Source organism: Peromyscus eremicus, chromosome 5, assembly GCF_949786415.1.
Source record: "Peromyscus eremicus chromosome 5, PerEre_H2_v1, whole genome shotgun sequence".
Taxonomy (NCBI): Eukaryota; Metazoa; Chordata; class Mammalia; order Rodentia; family Cricetidae; genus Peromyscus; species Peromyscus eremicus.
Window position 1 is genome coordinate 133,461,494 of NC_081420.1, and position 19,607 is coordinate 133,481,100.

Here is a 19,607-nt window from a genome sequence, read left to right on the forward strand (position 1 = left end):
ATGTTTGGACCTCCTCTTCCTGCTGCTGGCCACTGAAGAGTGCAGTCAAGTACACTTGAGCACTTCCATGGAGGTTGAGACTTTACCACAATGTCAACACTGTCAGTCAGAGATGCTAGTGGAGGCTCTGTGCCAGTTACTATATGCCACGGGCCACTCATTCTGGCTTCCATACTTAACCCTTTGAGAGTGATGTGGTGTATTGTGTTCCCCAAAATATTGTGCACCCTAATAAATTTATCTGGGGTCAGAGAACAGAACAGCCACTAGATATAGAGGCCAGAAAATGGTGGCACACACCTTTAATCCTAGCATTCCAGAGGCAGAGATCCATCTGGATCTCTGTGAGTTCAAGGCCACACTGGAAACAGCCAGGGGCGGTAACAAGAGCCTTTAATCCCAGGAAGTAATGGCAGAAAGCAGAAAGGTATATAAGGCATGAAAACCAGGAACTAGGCTGGTTAAGCTTTCAGGCTTTCAAGCAGCAGTTCAGCTGAGATCTATTTGGATGAGGACTCAGAGGCTTCCAGGCTGAGGAAACAGGATCAGCTGAGGAACTGGCGAGGTGAGGTGGCTGTTGCTTGTTCTGCTTCTCCGATCTTCCAGCATTCACCCCAATACCTGACATCAGGTTTGATCTTATTAATAAGAACTTTTTAAGATTCCTGCGACAGAATGACATTGGGTTCTCATCCCTCGGTTTTAAAGTACCTTTTAAATATTCTGAGGATAATCCCTTTCTCCCTCCCTCCCTCCCTCCCTCCCTTCCTCCCTTCCTCCCTCCCTTCCTTCCTTCCTTCCTTTGTTTTGTTTTTGGTGAGACAGGGTCTTACCATACAGTTCTGGCTATCTCACTCTGTAGATCAAGCTGGCCTAGAACTTAAAGATCTACCTGTCTGCCTCCTGAGTGCTGGCATTAAAGGCATACACCACTATGCCTGGAGATAGTTTATATTATTGAGTTTTCTACGACAGCAATTCCCAAACTATGGAAGTAGCTTAAATGAATTATGAAAAGCAAACCCATTTCAGAGTGGGACGAATGGTGTGGGCATTTGTTTCATGTTTTCTCAAAAGCTTTCCTTACAGTTACAGATTGCCAACACCCTGCGCCTTTTGTGAGTGCTCCAATGGTAGCAGGGAGATGGGCAATAGAAACTCCATCACCGTACTTTACAGTCTGAAAAAACAAGGCGCAGATATTTATGGGTCATTGGAGGAAGCGGCCAGACTTTGAACTCAGGTTACCACAGGGCTCACATTGTGTAGTTCCGTACCACACTCAGCCCATTTGGGTATTCCCACTGTAAGGAAATGAGAAAAGAGCCTTTTCCAAACTTGTTTGTCACAAAACCCTCTTTTTATAAGATTTCATAAAGCTAAGCTTGCACACTCCCATGTTGGAAAACTCTAGCCTAAAACACTTGCCCAGCTCCTTGAGCCTCCTGAGCCCCATGCTGGCATGTAAGCACATGGAACTTTCCAGATATGCTATGTTTGGGCCGGGAGAAAGGACAGGGCTCCTGTTCCAGGGAGCTGCCTGTCTAAAAGGCAAGAAGAAGCTCCTGGCGCTGTGGTGGACATACAGATAGGAGGCTGCGGGCAAAGAGAAGGGGTGGAGGGTCCAGTTAGGAGACAGGTTTGAAGTGTAGGCCTTCGAGAGTGAGCAGAGACCACCAAGCGCGAAAAAGAAACAGGGAACTGCAAATGGAAATAAGGTCCAGATACTTCTTCTACCCTACCTTGTCTGTGAACTCTTCCCCCAAGGTTCTTAGACCAAGCGAATGGCATCCCACTCCATTGGGAGGTGGATAGCCACACAGGGCTGTCCTTGGCCACTTCCAGAGGGTGTTAATGGAAGCTCAGAAGGGTCTGGGTCACCACCCAGCCTGGATCTCATTTGCCACACAGTCGAGGTCGCTTCCACTATGACCCAGCGTGGCAGTCAGAAAAGGAGTCTGCCGATTCTGTGACACTCATCTTTTCCAAAGGTGGAGTCTAATTGTCCTTCTTTTGAATGTGGGTCCACTTAGTGCCTTGATTTTAATTAACAAACAGGGCTGTCTTTGGAGCTACTGCCCACAAAGGACACGGCATTCGCCCAGGTCTCTCTCCGAGGCTTTCTTTCTGACTCCTCTCACTCTAGCCAGTCTCTGTCTCTTCCACTCCCCTCTCTCTCTTCCCTGTCCCAGCCTTACTCTCTATGGATACTTCCTTTGCCCATCACTAGGCCGTGAGGTTGACCAGTTGCCTGGCGAGGCTGCCAAAGGTGTTCTCAGACAGCCCCAGCTGAGGCCTCAGCCAGGAGAGCAGCCTGTGAATCACATTCGTGGTTTGAACATCCCACTTTAGCTCTAAGGAAGTAGGGGTTGGAAAGAGGGGAGTAGGCTAGGAGAGCCCCCCCCCTTCTCTTTTAAATCTTCTTTGTATGTTTCTTGTTTTGTTTGCCCTATCGGAAGAGAAAACACAGGACAAACGCAACAAGAAATTGCTGTTCATTAGAAGGTTCTGGGCTTGAGAGCATAGGCTCCTGGAAGCTGTGGGGGAAGCCAGCAACAACTTCAAAATCTTTCCTGGCCAACTCACTGCCTCTGCGGCACGGATGCTCCAAACGTGGTACTGATTGGAAGCATTCCATGGAGCTTGAGGCTTGAATGGCCTTTCCAAGCACACAACCCCTGCCTTAGTAAACTATTAGAAGAACAAGATCTTTCTTTTTTTCTTTGATTATTTGTTTGCATGAGACAGGGTCACACTATGTAGCCCAGGCTGGCCTTGAACTCAAAGTAACCTTTTGGCCTCACCATCCCTATTAAATCGGTTTCTCCTGATCCAAGGCCAGAGCTGCTCTGGCCCAGAACTGGTGTGGCCAGGTGGTCTACATCCTCCCTGAGGACCTGACAGTTTCATTAGTTAGTTCCCTGCTGTGGCCACAGTGCCAGGTGCAGGATGAGGCAGGGACACCAGGCCAGGGAGGAATTTGCCTTCTACTCACTGGACTCCACCCCGGGCCCTCTGCCTGGTAGGGCTGGTACAAAGCTGTCCATTTTCAATTACAGATGGCAAGGATCTTCCCTGATCTCCCTTCTCAGCAAGAGGTAATTGGATGAACTTTTTCCTTAGTGCCTCAACAGCCAGAGTGGAAATTAAAAGGTTTTCTTTTTAACTATCAGTTAAAGATAAGCTGCATTGATGGGAGAACACAGTGGCCCGAAGCATGCTGGGAAAGAGATGTCTTTCTTTCTCCATCATCCATGGACTTTCTGCTCCCAGTCTGTGGAGTGAGGGGTTGTGGGTTGATGGTGGAACACTGGAAATACCTAGTTATAGACAGAGCTACTAATGCAGCAATATAGGAATACCAACTGCGCAGCGTTCAGGGGTCTCTGAGAATGTTAGTCCGGGATAGAGCTCACCCAGGGAGTCTGGATTCCTCATTGCCTTTCTCAGCCATGGTAAACTGGACTGAGCAGGTGTAAAAGGCTCCTTTTTGAGCTTCATGGCAGCCCTGTGAGACCCCAGCTTGGAAGCAGAGAGTCTGCAGGCAGCAATTCCTTTATAACTAGTCTTCACACCGTTCCCCAAAGGGCGTCCTAGGCAGGTGCCTGGATCTGCTCCCCCACCCCCACCAAGTCCACACAAATAAAATCCTAAGAATGGCCAATATATTCTGTGCAGTCACAATAGCCCTCAAGAAGGAATGCATAAGCTCATAACTTCCAGCCTAGGCTATTTAGCATCCCATTAAAAATATTCAAAATATAAATCAAAATTCATGGGAATAAGTAATATTCAATTTAGAATTTATGGTATTTTAAAATAGGATGATTTCCTCAAATGCGCAATAAATTTGGTTTTGTGGAATTGCACTTGCCAGCTTATCGAGGCGGCGGCTTTATCTGCACAGCCCACCAAAGCGGAGTCACTTTACAGAATCTAAATTCACAAATCAACTGTCGTCTTCACTTCACTGATTCATTGCTGATGGGCCTTTCATAAGGTAAGAAAAAAAAAACCCCTTCCAGAGTTGACAAGAGTAATAAATGGGCAGGTTAGCGCTGCCCATCCATCCGCCGGCCCGCTGACCCGCCTGTAGTGATACATGGCAGAATAAACTCATAAACCAGCCGTGGCATGTGACCTCTGCAGAGTAAATGGAAACAGAGACGCATTCATGGTGATCACTGTGTGTGAGGAAGACGTTCTGACCAGAAATTACACAGACCCAAGGAACACCTCGGAAACACGAAAGTAAACAGGGCAGCGGAGAGTCAAACATCCTGACCCTTTCCTAGGTTTTCTCTTGATCTGTTTTCACTGTCCCCGCTACCCTGTTCATCAGGGCAACAGAATGCTGGTGTAGCACAGAACTGGAAAGGGCACCTTGAAGTCTGAAGAGCAAACCCCACTGAGACTCTAGAAGGAAGAAAGGAAGGGATGGAGAGAGGGAGGGAGAGAGGGAGAAGTGGCTGAGGAAGACGTCTGACGCTGACCTCTGGTCCTTAAGCCTGCGCACAGCACAACTGTCTTTTATTGAGCAAACACTAAAGATTTAAATTTTGGAAAAAGAAAAGAAAGCTTCCACATTCTGAGCTGTGGCCTATGGTTGGTACCCTGGTTTTCTTTGTTCTTTGGTTTGTTTTTTAAGATGCAGTTTATAGAACGGAATAGCATTTTCCACTTTCTAATCAATGGTTTTCAGAGCAAACTATGACTCTTGCTTATATTTGAGAGAAAATCAACAAACACATTCAGGAGTATCCTAGCCATGACAATACACGCAGATATATAAATCTCATTTCTTTACACTCAACCCTGGGAAAGAAAGGGCATGTCAGCCTTTAGAATGACTAAGATTTGGATTTCTGTTTGCAAACGGTTCTCAAGAGTGTGGATCCTGATCTTGTCAGTTTGGAGTCTGTACCCAAATACTCTCTCAGAAAGTGAATGTATCTGAATGTATTATTTTTATTTTATGTGTATTGGTCTTTTGTCTATATAAATGTCTGCATACCATACACATGCAGTACCAGTGGAGGCCAGAAGAGAAAATCAGATCCTTTGGAACTGGAGTTACAGACAGTTGTTAGCAGCCATGTGAGTGCCAGGGATTGAACCCAGGTCCTCTGGAAGAGCAGCCAGTGCTCTTAACCACTAAGTCAGCTGTCCAGCCCAAAGGAAAAGTTGTTACTAGGAAACACAGCACAGCACAGTTCTAGAAAGGTTGGAAAGGGAAAGACCACCTGCATGAAGTCATTTGTAGCACTCAGCCTTCGAGTTACTGTCCTCCAGTAACTGACAGAAACCATCCTCACAGGAAGGGCTTGCTCGGCTACTAGCTTCAGACTCCTTGCTCCACAACTGCTCAGTTCATGCACTTGCGTGAACACCATGGTGGCAGGAGTGAGCACTGGAGGAGAGCTATTCACCATTGCAGACGATAGGGTGGGGATGGGGGTCAAGCATAGCCTTCAAAGGCATATTGTCACCAGTTACAGGCCAAACATTCCAACCATGAGCCTGTGAGAGACAGTCCATAATTACACCAAACCATCATCCTAACACAACCTTTCTATTTGTATGTATTCACTTTTGCAAATGTTCCTAAGAAGAACATAATCACATTTTGTATATTTTGTACTTCTTATTTTATTATTATTATTATTATTTTATTATTATTATTATTATTATTATTATTATTATTATTATTATTTGGTGCTAAGGATTGAACCCAGCACCTAGCATACTTAGCACACACTAAACCTCTGAGCTGCACCCTGGATCTGTATTATTTTAATAAATTTCACTATGTTGTTTGGAATTTTAACTTTAATGGGTAGACAATCATTTATAGATGGATACACTATAATTTCATTCATCATTCATTTAATGTATACTTGTTGAATATTTAGGTGCTTCTAAAATTTCAAATTATGAAAGCCTTGTTTAATAACTTCCTATTTATGAAGAATATACTCGTTGACATTTAAAATCCAAATGACTGGTTAATAGCAAATTAAATAGAGGCCAGTAGAGAATTAGCATAAGAGAATTACCATAAGACAGAGACAGACGGGAGAAAGTTACTGAGAATAAAGTACAGAGACCCAGAGAAGTCCATTAGAGGACTGGCCAGAAGCAAGGGTTCATATTCATCCAAAAGAGGTGCATTAGTTACTTTTCTATTGCTGCGACAAAATGACCAAGGCAGCTTATAAAAGAAAGCGTTTAATTGGGCTTCCAGCTCCAGAAGATCACAGTCTGCGATGGCAGATGGAAGGCATGGCAGCAGAAGGGGCTGAGAGCTCCCGTTTGGAAGCATAGGCAGGAGGCAGGAAGGATGCTGGGAATGGTTTGCTCAAGCCTGACCCTACTGGGGCACCTCCTCCACCAAGGCCACACCTCCTAATCCTTCCCAAACAGTTCTACCGACTGGGATCCAAGTATTCAAACATACGGGATTATGGAGGCCATTCTCTTTCACACCACCACGAGAAGCTGGCAATGAAAAGTGCAGACCACGGGAGACAATAGAAAACCATGAGCAGGTCCAGGAAAGAAACACAGTCAAGATGACCACAGGCTTCCAGAAGCAACCCAGGCAACTCCAAGCTCTAAGGGTTTGATGAAAAATGAACACACATAGTCCATTACTGAAGGGAGTTGTGACTCAAACCTCTTGATCCTGAAGGACATCATGGAGGAAGAGCTGTGAGATCTTGCAGGAGTGAGCAGCCTCAGTGAGAGCTGAGTGAGTTGACTTCATTAAGCAGAGTGCTATGGGTTTGACTGGAGGGCCTGCCCCCTCCTTGCTGAGGCATTCACCTGTGAGGGCAATGCCTGGGGACAATAGACACCATTGTGTATAACCTAAAGAAGTTCTTCCTTAGAACAAAGCCTCTCATGCAGATGGACAGGACCTTGTTTTTTTCTCAGAACTCAGAGGATTCCCCACTGCTTCTCTGCTTGGGGTTTGTGGTACTCTGATATCTCCCCCAGAGTATCTTTCTAAGGACGTAAACTGGAGTATCCACTCGGGACCTACGCCTGTAATTTTATCCAGATTCATCAGTTCATAAGTATTTCCTGCACTTGTACTGTGTTCCAGGCATGGCTCTAAGGCCAGAGATGCTGCTGCAGTGAACAGAACTGGCAGGAACGCCTTGTCCCTGTCATAGAGGGCACAGATGGATGTCCCCTCCATGAGTGAAGATACACAGCATGCAGCAGGGCAAATGCAGAAGAGAAGTAGATGCAGGCAGGAAGACCACAGGACAAGTGAGGGACAGTGGCTCAAGGCAGAAGGAGTGGCCAAAAGACATGACCAGAGACAACATTACAAAGGGCTGGAGTATGGTGGCACAGGCCTATAATCCCAGCACTTGGTAGGCTGAGGCAGGAGGATCACCATGAGTTTGAGGCCAACCTGGGATATATAGTAAAGCCCTGTCTCACACTAAAGCAATCCAAAACAAAAAGGGCTTTGGCACATGTGTCTTTGAGGGTGAGGACAAGGACATCAGAGCACGGATCCTGGAGAAGCACTAGACAGACCAGCTAACAGCTCCTCCAAATGGCCAGGTCCCAATCATGCCCAAGACCTCACTCCTCACACCAGGTAACAGAGAATGGACGTAAAGGCAAAAAGAAGCTGTGACAAATCATTGCTTAGTCACAAAGGCTGACCTCCTAGTGTGCGCTGGCCATCCCATTAAGGCCCTGTCAACCACTGCCTTATTTAACTCCTCTAAGTAATTCACCACAGGCTGTTGCAACACCTCAGTGTTACAGATGTACTCGGAAAAGAGGCGTCACTTGCTCAAGTCTGTGAGGCATGGTGGAGACCCCATGGACACCTAGCCTGGCCTCAACGCTTCTGCTCTTCCCAGATACCACCCATCTTGAACAGGATTCCAACATACTGTGTGAACTTTCATACTGATCCATCTTTATTCTCCAGCAAGCGTGGAGAGAAGGGCCAGCATGCTTTAGCCTAGAGGCCCAACTCATTCATACCCGGGCACTCGGGTCACTAGGCTATCTCTTCCAAGTAAGTGCTTAACAGCCCACAGCTCTCAGCAGAAAGCCTGATTCTGTGGGCCAGAGGTCAGCTTTGGAAGTTGGTTCTCGCATTCCCCCATGAAGGGCGGTGGGGTTCGAGTCAGGACCTGTCTCGGCTGAAGGCTTGCCAGCTCTTCAGATCCTTCAGTTAAAACCAAGGTTGACTTTTGAGGATCTCCAGTCCAGCTCAAAGAGCTGGTGTTAAGTTCTGCAAGGAAAGCACCCTGTAATCTAGATGCGTCTGGAATCATCCAGAATATACTGGCCAGGGTGGGGTCGGGACGTCCAGAATATACTGGCGAGGGTGGGGTTGGGGTGGTGTGAGGTTTCACCACACTGAACCGGCACTTACAAGGCCTGCTCCCAGCCAAGGGTGGCCATACCCTACTTATGTCTGTGATTCAGTTCCAAGGAAGCACCCATTCGGCCGTTATCCATGAAATGGAGAAAACAAAATTCGAACAAAACAGCTATTTTAATTTAGTGCTTTGTGTTTCAAAATCAATCTGCTAAAAAGCAAGTCTGAAGTCTTCAAAACACGTAGTATGTTCATTTGACTCCAGGTGGGCTCAGCCGTGGCCATCTACCCGCCAGGGTGTGAACTACAAAACATCTCCACTCAGTTTCATTATCTAATGGCACTCAGATTTGCTGAGGTATCTTAATAGTTGCTGATGCATATGCATGGAGCAGTCTCGATTTTATGAGGAACAGTTCATGCCGATTAACAAAAACAGAACCAGGGCCCTGGGTGCAGCACTGTGGTAGAGCGCAGGTATAAGACCTTGGCTTGGTTGGTTGGTCCTGACCCAAACCCCCACCTCCACCACCACCACCACACACAAATAATTGTGGCAATGTTCTCAGACTTGGTGTTTACTCACTTTTCTTGTTTTTTTTTTTTTTTTTTTTTTCCAAATATGATTGTACCATAAACCAAGGGCTGGATTTCATTAAAAACCATTAGCATTTTTGTTTGTCTATAAAATTAATTGCTATAAAAGTTTCCTTCTGGTTACATTTTTATCTCTCTCTCTTGAATTCCCTAATGTCACTGAGTCCAAGAGATGGACCTTCCCTATAAGGCTTTAGAATTTTCAACCAAAGTGGTAGCTTTATGCTAAATGGAAGACTTCCTTTTCTTCAACTTTCTTGCCTAGAGAATTCAGTTTACTAACTGAATTGCTTGGTACCGCATCTAAAAATTCCTGCTTCAAACCCGCTATGCTACAAGAGGTATCTGAAATGCAGGTGGCCACTGTCCTCCTCCTGATGCGGGAATGCAGATAGGTCGGTCGTGCCTGATACATAACCTGCATTCCACCAGATTTTATTTTTGTTTTAAAGCGTATTGGAAGCATATTTTGCAACATAAATATTTAGTCTGCAATGAATTTATTAACTACTGACTGGATTTGATTCAATGTGGGGAGAGAGAGGAAGAGAGAAATAAAAGAGAGACAGAACCTATTAGAAAGGAATTGTGGAAAGCCCCCTTTCCGCAGCCTGGCAAGCGTTCAGGCTGCATATGGTCACATAATCTTTTAAAAAGCACAATTCAAGCCTCAATTTAATTATGTAAGAGCATAAATGGAATTACATTGCTGATGAAGTTTGGTACTTAAGCTCTAGTACACACCCACCAGGCTGGCAGAGCAGCAGGGCCTCAGTGCTCTTGGCTTTCAAACAGCTCAGGGCACCTCTGAGGCTTGCCTGAACTAAATCACAGAGGCTAGGCCTCTGCCTATTAATGGCATCACAGGCACCTTGTAAACATGGTTGTAATTCAAGGCTAATCGCTGGTTTACAGGAAGGCAGTCTGAACTCAGTTTCTCTCCTTACTTCTTGGCCTTGCAGTAATAGAAACACTTAGGCTGCTGTAGAGAGAAGTCCAGGCTGAACACCACCCAGGTGGGCAGAGCTCAAAGGATGCTACAAGAGCCTTGTAACTCTCAGGCATCCCTTACTCCCACTGATGAGCCATGGAGGTCCTTCAAGCCTCTCCTTCTATACTAAAGGAACTATGAATATGGATGAGTGTCTCAGGGTCAGAGCTCCGGTGACAGGCAGGAGGCCTGGGTCTCCTGTGTCCAGGCCTAGTCACAGTCAAAGCTGTCTGCCAGCTTCAGGGACCTGATGGGTCACACTCCTGGAAATCTCATTTTCAGGTGAGCAAACAGCAGCTCCACACAGTTAGGTCATCTGCCCTGGAGCTCACATCCAGGAAACAGCAAAACCAGGGCCTGAGCTCAAGTTCATCTCCAAAACCAAAGCTTTTTGGGTAATGCCCAAATGTACAGGGATCTCAAATGACAGTCACCTCCAAGAGGTCTCCTACCCTGATTTTCTCCTGGGTGTCAGTCTGTGACCTAGGTTGTGTCTGACTCCATCAGCTAAGACAGGCACAGGTGATTGTCTGAGGAAGTTCCCCAGAGGAAGAAAGGAACACAATCTTTTTTAAAAGACGCAAAGTAAGCTCTCTACTATTGAACCATAGCCTCAGATCTTCATTTTTGTTCTCACACAGGATCTCAAAAGGATGCTCAGGCTGGCCTTGAACTCACTGTATAACCCAGGCTAGCCTTCAGGCTTCCATCTTCCAGACCTTACTAGGGTTAGCGAAGCAAACAACAAATAAAGTCACATGTTGCTTAGTACCGAGGACAAGTTCTAAAGATTGTGTCATTTGGCAAATGTGCTGCTGTGTGAACATCATAATCCAGAGAGCCCGGCCTGCTTCACACTTGACGATATGGCTTGAGCTAAGTCCAGCTGAAGGACATGCCAAGGTTCCTGCGATAAGGCCAGGTGCTGTGTGTTCTGAGCAGGGACAGCAGAGCTGCTCAGCAAACCCTCTCCTCTTCAGTAGTGAGGCGATCCCAACCTTGGCTCTTGCCTGTCAAAAAGCCGGGTGTTGCTCACGGAGTACCTCCTCTTTGCCACATTATTCATTGGCTTCCGATCACTGAGTTGTCCCTGGAAGCTAGGGAGCCAGTGTCCAGTCAATCAATCCCACTTTTACAAATGCTTACTTCTTGGTCATTAGCAACACCAGCTCACACTGACTGTGAAAAATTCAATCTGATCTTTGATGCTGACGTCAAGACAACTTCTGAACTTGCCCTAAGAGTCACAGAAGTTTATACAGGTACAAGTTTTCATTTCATATTCTATTACCTTGCCTTTTCCCATTTAATCTCTGAATGTATTCACTTTCTTACTCTTATAAAAATATTCTAGAAATGAAAAGCTATAGTATTTTAAAGAAGACAATAGAGGTAATAACTCATCACGTCTCATTTTTTGCTCTGGAAACTTGGGACCCAAATTGTTTTTCATCTTCTTTTTTATTGTTATTAAAGTTGTTTATTTACTTTGTGTGTGTGCGACTGTGTTTGTGTGTATAGGCATGTCCCACAGCCAATGTCTAGAGGTCAGAGGACGACTTACAGGAATCAGTTCTCTCCTTCTACCACATGAATCCAAGGGACTGAACTCAGGGTCTCAGGCTTGGCAGCAACTACCCCACGCTGCTGGTCCAACTCACTGGCCGATGATTTGTTTTCATTGTGAGCTGCCCTTTGGCTTAGTTTGAGCAATCTTACAAAACACCCTTTCATTTATTCACTTTGTTTTTTTAAAAACTGTTTCCGTTTTCTTTTCAAAGAAAGTTATCTTAATTCCTTCGGGAAAGGCGGGGTACAATTAAATCCTTCTTAATCCCTTTTTCTTTGCCACTCTCAAAGTCCTGATGTCACAACCCTCTTTCTTCTGTCCAAGCTGCTGCCTGGCTTGGTCCCTTCCACATGGACGGCAGCCTAGACCTCAGACACAGAACCAAGCTAGGCTGTCTCCACGAGAGCTCAGAAACACCACTGTTACTGCCGCTGGTGGATCTGCCGGCCCTTCAGAAGATGCCTTCCAACAGGTTACAGGATCAAGACCATCTGACGCTTATCACCTCTCATTAAGCCTGCCACACAACCAGCGGAGAACAGCACCTGTTTTAACGTGTGAATTACATTCTTTCCTAAAATTAATGGGCAACATCCTAAAACTCTCCCTATTACAAAAGTCAATCTGATTAATCACAAATAAAAACCCTCCAAGCATAAACGAATACAGTTTGAGCCACTTCGAGTTATTTCTCCTGCCTGATAAAACCATGATCACGTTAGAGCGTTCACAATACCCAACGAGTCCCTTTGATCATCTTAGAAGATTAATTGATCTGGCTTATCTATTGTTCTATTTTTAATCATTTAATTGAGGATATTAAGAGAAGTATGGTAACAAGTAGCAGTTACTAGGCTCTGATGTTCAAGCTCGCGATATGATTTCCATCGTCTAAATTTCTCTGGCGCCAAATGCTATTGCGGTGAGAATTTGCATACAGAATCCCTCCAGCCTCCAGTCACATGCTGTCACTTAGTCCTAAGGACAGCCGTCCGCCACGGCAAATCACTGTAGCTGCACTTAATTTTAATTATTCTTTTAAATCGGATAGATACCCTGCAGTGGAATTCTTATAATTAAATAGAAATTAAAAGTTTCTAAAAGCCTTAATTTCAGCTACAAATTTAAATGCAAATGAATGCACTGGAAACCAGACCTCCCTCCCCCACCCAAGGTCTCCAAAATTGCTCCAAAAAGGGAATGTCTGAAAGCCAGGTGAAGAAATATCCGATTCTCATCTACAATCCAGCACTTGGGAGACTGAGACAGGAGGATTGCAAGTTGAAGCTAGCCTGGGTTATACAATGAAACTAGCTCAAAATTACCTAAATAAAGATCTAAAGTGGTCCTGGAGGCTCCTTTGGGTATCTCAGAGCCCCCTGGGAACCAAATCTGTTCCATCTTGCTGTATTTGACCAGGGGACAGCTGTCCAAGAGAATTATTTTAGACAAGAACATCTGTACAAGTAGCAGGGAAGAAGGCCAGGGACAAAGGCAGTGACTGCGGGGGGAGGGAGGGAAGAGGGAGGGGAAGGGAGGGAGGGAAGGAAGGAGAGAGAGCCTGTTACTGAAGAATGAGATAACCCCCCAATTTAGCTGTGATTCCATCTGCCAGGCAGTCAGCGTCTGTGAAAAACACATAAGGATGTGCACACATCTATCATATACCCTGCCCTAAGGGTGGAGGAGCTAAAGTTTGGACCTACTTCCTTACCATTGCCCATTAATGCAGGCTGCTTCCAAAGGGGTGTCAGGACCAGTCTAAGGAAAAGCCCAGACTAGGAAACAGATGTCCTGTGTCCTTGGGGTCCTGTGATGGATAGTGTTAAGCATCAACTGGGCAGAAGTTAAATCACCTGGGAGATGGGCCTCTGAGCATGTCTTGGGGGTGAGGGAAATTGTCTTGATTATGTTAATTAGATAGACACCTACCCACTGTGGGTGGCACCATTCCCTGGGCAGGGAATCCTGGACTATGCAAGAGCAGGGAAACTGACCTGTGCACTGTCATGTGTGCATTTACTGCTCTCTTCTGATTGTGGATGTCATGTGCCTAGCTGCTTCAGGCTCCTGACACTGTGGCTCCAATGCCATGATGGACAGTAACCAAAACCATCGGCTAAATAAACACTTTTTCCCTTAAGTCGTGCTCATCAGAGAATTTTAGCACATCAGCAGAAAAAGAAACTGAAACAGAACCTTAGCAAGGTTCAAGAGGAGCCAACAGCCGCTGCTGCAGGAATCTGGCCCAGAGGCTCCAAACCAGTACACACCAACCCTGACTGAGAGGGAGTAGCCAGGTGTGTGTTTTCATGCTTACGAAGTTTATTTCTCAAAACATTGGTAAAATTCACCCTAAAATTGCTGTTTCTGCATTCCCTTAAAAATATTTATCTAACCAATCCAAAACAAGATTGGAATCTTGACTGATTTGTGTGAGCGTGCGTGCATGTGTGCGTGTGTGGTTTGGGGGATTTAACCCAGGGCTTTGAAGACGTTAGGCAAGGGCTGGAGAGACGGCTCAGCAGGTAATGGCACCTACTGCCAAGCCTGATGACCCGAGCCCAATTCCTGGGGCCCACAAGGTGAAAGGAGAGAACCCGTTCCTGCCAGTTATCCTCTGATGTCCATACAAAAGCCGTGGTGTGTACACTCACACATAAGCAAATGCAATGTAAAGAAAAACACCTTTTACAAGACTCTAGGAAAGCCCTCTACTATTGACATATATCCTCAGATCTTCATTTTAGCTTTGTTTTGACACAGGCTACGAAGATTGGGCCTTGAGACTGACTACATATGGGGGGGTTCATTGTTGAAAACCATGCTTGGTGAGTGAGTTAGACACAGCCATTGTTCCCTTGAGGGAAGAAGACCTGGACTCTTAACTTGCAGAAGATGGCAATCTACCATCCCCTGCAGCAAAGGTGTGGGAAGGTCTCCCCAGAGCTTAGAGCCAGGCTTCAGCTCCGGATGCCATGTGAGTGAGAGTGACGCTTCATTCTCTGCTCTCTACTGACTAACTCTCCTTCTCCCAGCACAGGCAAGGGTAGAGAATTCTCACAGTGCTCTGCACACTGTTACATGCAGTAGACTCCTTAGTTCCCAAACAACCCAGGAACCATCTCCAACTATGATGGCTACTCTTGGCTCTCAACTTGACTACATCTGGAACTAAAACCCAATTTAAGTTCCCTACTTAATTTGAAGTAGGAAGATCCACAGATCCACTTCTAATCCAGATCTTTGAGTTAGGAAAACACATGCCTTTAATCCAGATCTTGAAGTCGGAAGACACACCTTTAATCTAGATCTTTAATCCAGATCTAACCTGGGCCACCCCCTATATCAGGAAATGAAAGAAGGAAGCTTTTGCTCTTTGCTTGCTTACCCTCACCTTCCTAACACTTCCATTCCTTCACTGACATTAGAGCCTACTTCTTTGGGATTCTGGTGTATACTGAAGACCAGCTGTGACATCCAACCTTGTGGACTGGATTTCTGGACTTCCCATTCACAGCCAGCCATTGTTGGATTAGCTGGACCACAGCCTGTAAGTCATTCTAATAAGATATATATATATATATATATATAGAGAGAGAGATTCATTCTATAAGTTGTTACTCTAGAGAATTCTGACTAATACATCATCCCAAGGAACTTAGTGCTCAGCAAAGGTAAGTCACCCAAGATAACAAAGGAAGGTGGTATTTGAACATAGATCATCTAGTTCCAGGGCTGAGCTTCCCAATCATCTGGCCATAATGCTTCCTGGCCAGAAGTAGCATCAGGACCTAACTGCTACTCATGTCCCTGCCCTGCTAGAGTTTCTCAGCTGTCTTGGCCACAAAGGACACAGCTTCCTTGCTCCCTGAAGATTCCTCTGGAACTCTGGACCACTCCAATCTCCAGCTTCACTACACCTCCATATCTTCCAATGCAGCGTTGCAGAAGATTCAAATCGAAGTCGTAAGTGGTATCTGTCTCTGAAACAGGTGAGCTTTGCTGCATCAGGAAACTGCTGTGGGGCGAGGGTGTCCCACTGTGGCCCCAGGTGCTTCAAAGGGGATCTGCTCTTGAATTTTGCGCCTCTATATCCACAATACAGCTCTCAGGATCATTGATACCAACTAGAAAAGTGAATGTCACTATGCCTGACATCACATGCTTTTCTTTGTTAGCTTATAAGAAACATTTGCCTTTTTCACTAATGTTCACTAATGTTAGTGTCCCTGAGGATCCATGTGTCTGGTTGTCTCAGACTCTGGATGGAATTTAAGAGACTCCTTAACACATCACCTCACCCCCACAGTAATCTCCTAAGTCTTCAGCCACAGGGAGGCCATCAGAGCAAGGGAGCAGGCTGAAGCTGACAAAACCACAAGTCACTGCGTCATCCCCTGGGACCACAAACTCCTATTTTAATAATACTACACTATCCCCACCCAGTTTTTATTTAGTTACATATAATAAACATGATTATGTGCCATATATGAAATGAATGTAAATATTTTGAGGAAACAACATTTTATTTTTTACAGATTGAATTTGTTCTTTGACAATTTCATACATACATTTTAATTATTTTCAGCTCCACCCTAAAACCTCCCTCCCCGCTGTCATTCTCCCTCTTCCCCAAGGAAGCCCTTTCCCCGTGGTCATTTTCTCTCTCTCTCTTTCTTTCTTTCTTTCTTTCTTTCTTTCTTTCTTTCTTTCTTTCTTTCTTTCTTTCTTTCTTTCTTCAAGCACATGGTGTGCAGGATGCCACCTCACACTCAGAGAAGTCAGAGCACAGCTTTCAGGAGCAGCTTCTCACCTTTTGTTTCCTGCTCTGCTGGTTACTCCAGGCTGGCTGGCATGATTTCAGCCAGTTCTCCTGCCCTTGCTTTCCATCTTGCTCTAGGAGTGCTGTGATGACAGATGTGTATAACATCTGTCTTTTTGTATGGCTTCTTTCATGGAGCTCAGGTAGGTTATCAGGGGTCTTTGGCCAGGGGTCTTACCCACTGCACTGTCTCCCTAGTCCTGTGATTAATTATATTTTAAATGCAATGCAGGTTAAATTCACACACATATGAGCTAAAAAAATAAATTTAAAAAAAATGAGCTGGCCTACAGGCCACCAGATCATTGGCCCTGATCTTCAGGGTGAAGAGAGCCATTTCATTGTGTCTTAGTTAGGGTTTCTATTGCTGTGAAGAGACACCATGACCATGACAACTCTTATAAAGGAAAACCTTTAAATGAGACTTGCTTACAGGTTGACGTTTAGTCTGAAGGGAAGCATGTTGACAAGCAGGCCAACTGGAGACATGGTGCTGGAGAGGTAGCTGAGAGTTCTACATCTGGAGCTGTAGGCAGCAGGCAGAGAGGGTGACACTGGACCTGGCTTGAGCTTCTGAAACCTCAAAGCCCACACTCAGTGACACACTTCCTCCATCAAGGCCATGTCTCTTAAGAGTGCCACTTGCTATGGGTGTGACATTTTTACTCAAACTACTCAATTGTGTTGCTAAAGAGCACAACTTATCACATGCATGTGAGGGCAGATTAGAGCTTGGAGATCTCCACCTGATCCAGAGGACTGCTTGACCTTCTCAAGAGGTGTGCCTATCCTGAGTGACTGTCACTCAACAAGAATGTTCATGCATCTCCGACGTGGCAGGTACTCTTTAGACATGGGACAGGAACAGTGAACATCAAGGCTGTGTTCTCTACCTCTGTGGAGCTCACCTCATCCTGGGGTAGATGCACCTGGGATGGGAGCATCAGAGCTGAGTGTTGAATATATGTACAGGAAACAGATGGACCACTCTGGGCAGAGGGTTCACTGCGACCAGGCTCTGCTTGCCTTATAGCCCAGTATCCCTTAAACACTAAATCCTGGGACCCTTCTAGGCATTTCCAGAACTGCATGCTTGCCTACACCAGTCTGAAACACAAGGCAGATTAAAGAATCCCTGCAATTCTCCTGCTCATTCCTGCCCATGTCTGAGAGCCAAACACACAGTTATGATTGTTTCAGTGGAAACCATTTAGCAGAAAAACCATCTTCCCTCCCCCACAGAGTGAGGCTACTGACCCTGTCCTTTTAGGCTGCAGACACAGAGCTACAGAAGGGGCACACACGTGATCTGACAAGTGTTACATCTGCTCCAACAGCAAAGTTGCATCCTTCAAGATCTTTGCCTGGTGCTGTTGAAGCTGAGCGTGATGGCGGAATGGCATTTGCAGGAAACAAGAACTTGAGAGCTCAGGGCTGAGATCTGAGGTCCCGCAGGGAGCAAACAGTAAAGCGATTATTTGCTGTGATTATGACCATGGCCGGAGTCCCACACACAGAGGTGGGTATGTCACGGGAGTGTCTGAGCTGCGCTGTGGCTAAGGAAGTTGACATTGTTGGTGACATGCAGCACATCAACTTGGGATTTTCCTCCTGTCCCCATTTGCATCCTTGCAAAAACAATACTAATGGACAGAGACAGCAGGGAGCCAAGGAGTACTCTCTTTACAAAAGGAATTCTACAAGGAATTGGGAAAAGCAAGTCTTTTCCTATAGAAAGTTCTGAAAGTGAACAACATACTAGAGTGGAATCAGAATCTAAGTGGGATGGTGAATATTGGTGTCAACTTGGTAGAATCTAGCAGCATTGCCTAGGAGAGACACCTCTGGGCATGTCTGTGAAGGAGTTTCTAGGCAGGGTTAGCAGAGGTGGAAAGATCCAACCTGAAGGTCAAAGCCAGGGTCCTGGAGCAAATGAAAAGGAGAAAAAAGAAAAAAGAGAGAAAGCCAGCTGAGCATCAGCATTGGTCTCGGCTTCCCGACTGTTCACACAGTGTGACTAGCTACTTAGACTTCTGCACCCCACTTCCCACCATGACGGGCTGTACTCTAGACCTGCCAGTCAGAAGAAACTCTTTCTTTCTTTCTTCTTTCTTTCTTTCTTTCTTTCTTTCTTTCTTTCTTTCTTTTTTAGGTATTTTTCTTCTTTTTTTTTTCTTTTGTTAGGTATTTTATCACAGCAACACAACCCAAGTTCCAGCGTTGGTGCAGACACAGGGAAGAATCCAGCCTCCAGGGTCCTGAAGTGTACATTGGGGAAATGTGGAAAGTCTGTCTATCAATTATGAGAGACAGAAATCTCGAGCTGCTCAAAGCAGTTTTTTTTTTTTTTTTTTTTTTTAAGATAGATTTTCATGGGCTAGCTTTGAAACTACAGTCTTTCTGCCTCAACCTCTGGAAAACTGAGGTTGTAGCTGGACCATACCACAGATAGAAAAAAACCCTAATATAGTCTTATAACCAAAGATTTGAGATTATGACCTTCAGGTGTAGCTTGATCTAGTGACTTGTCTGATACCTTCAGGACTCAGGTGCTCACCATCCTTTGATCTTTCTCTCCAGGGGCTGAAATTCTTCTTGAGCAGGCTTTCTCTCTTTAGAAACCCATGGAAGCTCCATACTTAGTCATCTTAGCTCCAAGTCCGGCAGATCCTATGCTTGTCCCCCATTGGTTCAAACTGAATCACATGTTCACCTCTGAATCAACCATTGTTGGCTAGAGGAATGTGATTATCTGATTGGTCAGGCCAAAACACAGGCTGTGGCTGTCAGCTGAAGACTGAGAGAGGCAGTTAATGAGTGAGAGCCCTGAGCACCAGAGGCCAGGCCTTAGAGGAAAAGCGGAGACCCCTGATGCTGTGAGACAGAAAAAGGCAGGGCCGCAGCAGCGTGGGAGGGACTTCCAGGAGCACCGTGCTTCATGCCAAAGAAGTAACCAGGTTTAAGAGTTCTCTGGATTAGCATGCCGCAGAACTAAAGCCTTTTTTCATTCAACTCCTCTTGCTTACACTCTGACAAATTGCCAAATCTGCATGCAGCAGGTGCTGGCAAGTCTCTCACAGATCGACGCTGACTTCACTGGAACAACACACTGTGGGAAGGGATACTCTGCATACTTAACGGCAAAGGTGCCGCGCCTGGCATGTGTGTGATGGCTGTCGCCCTCCATCTTTATTTACAGAGACATAAGCATTGCTTCCAATAAGATCATAATCGCAACATGAGCCTGTCTAACGTAACTGGGATC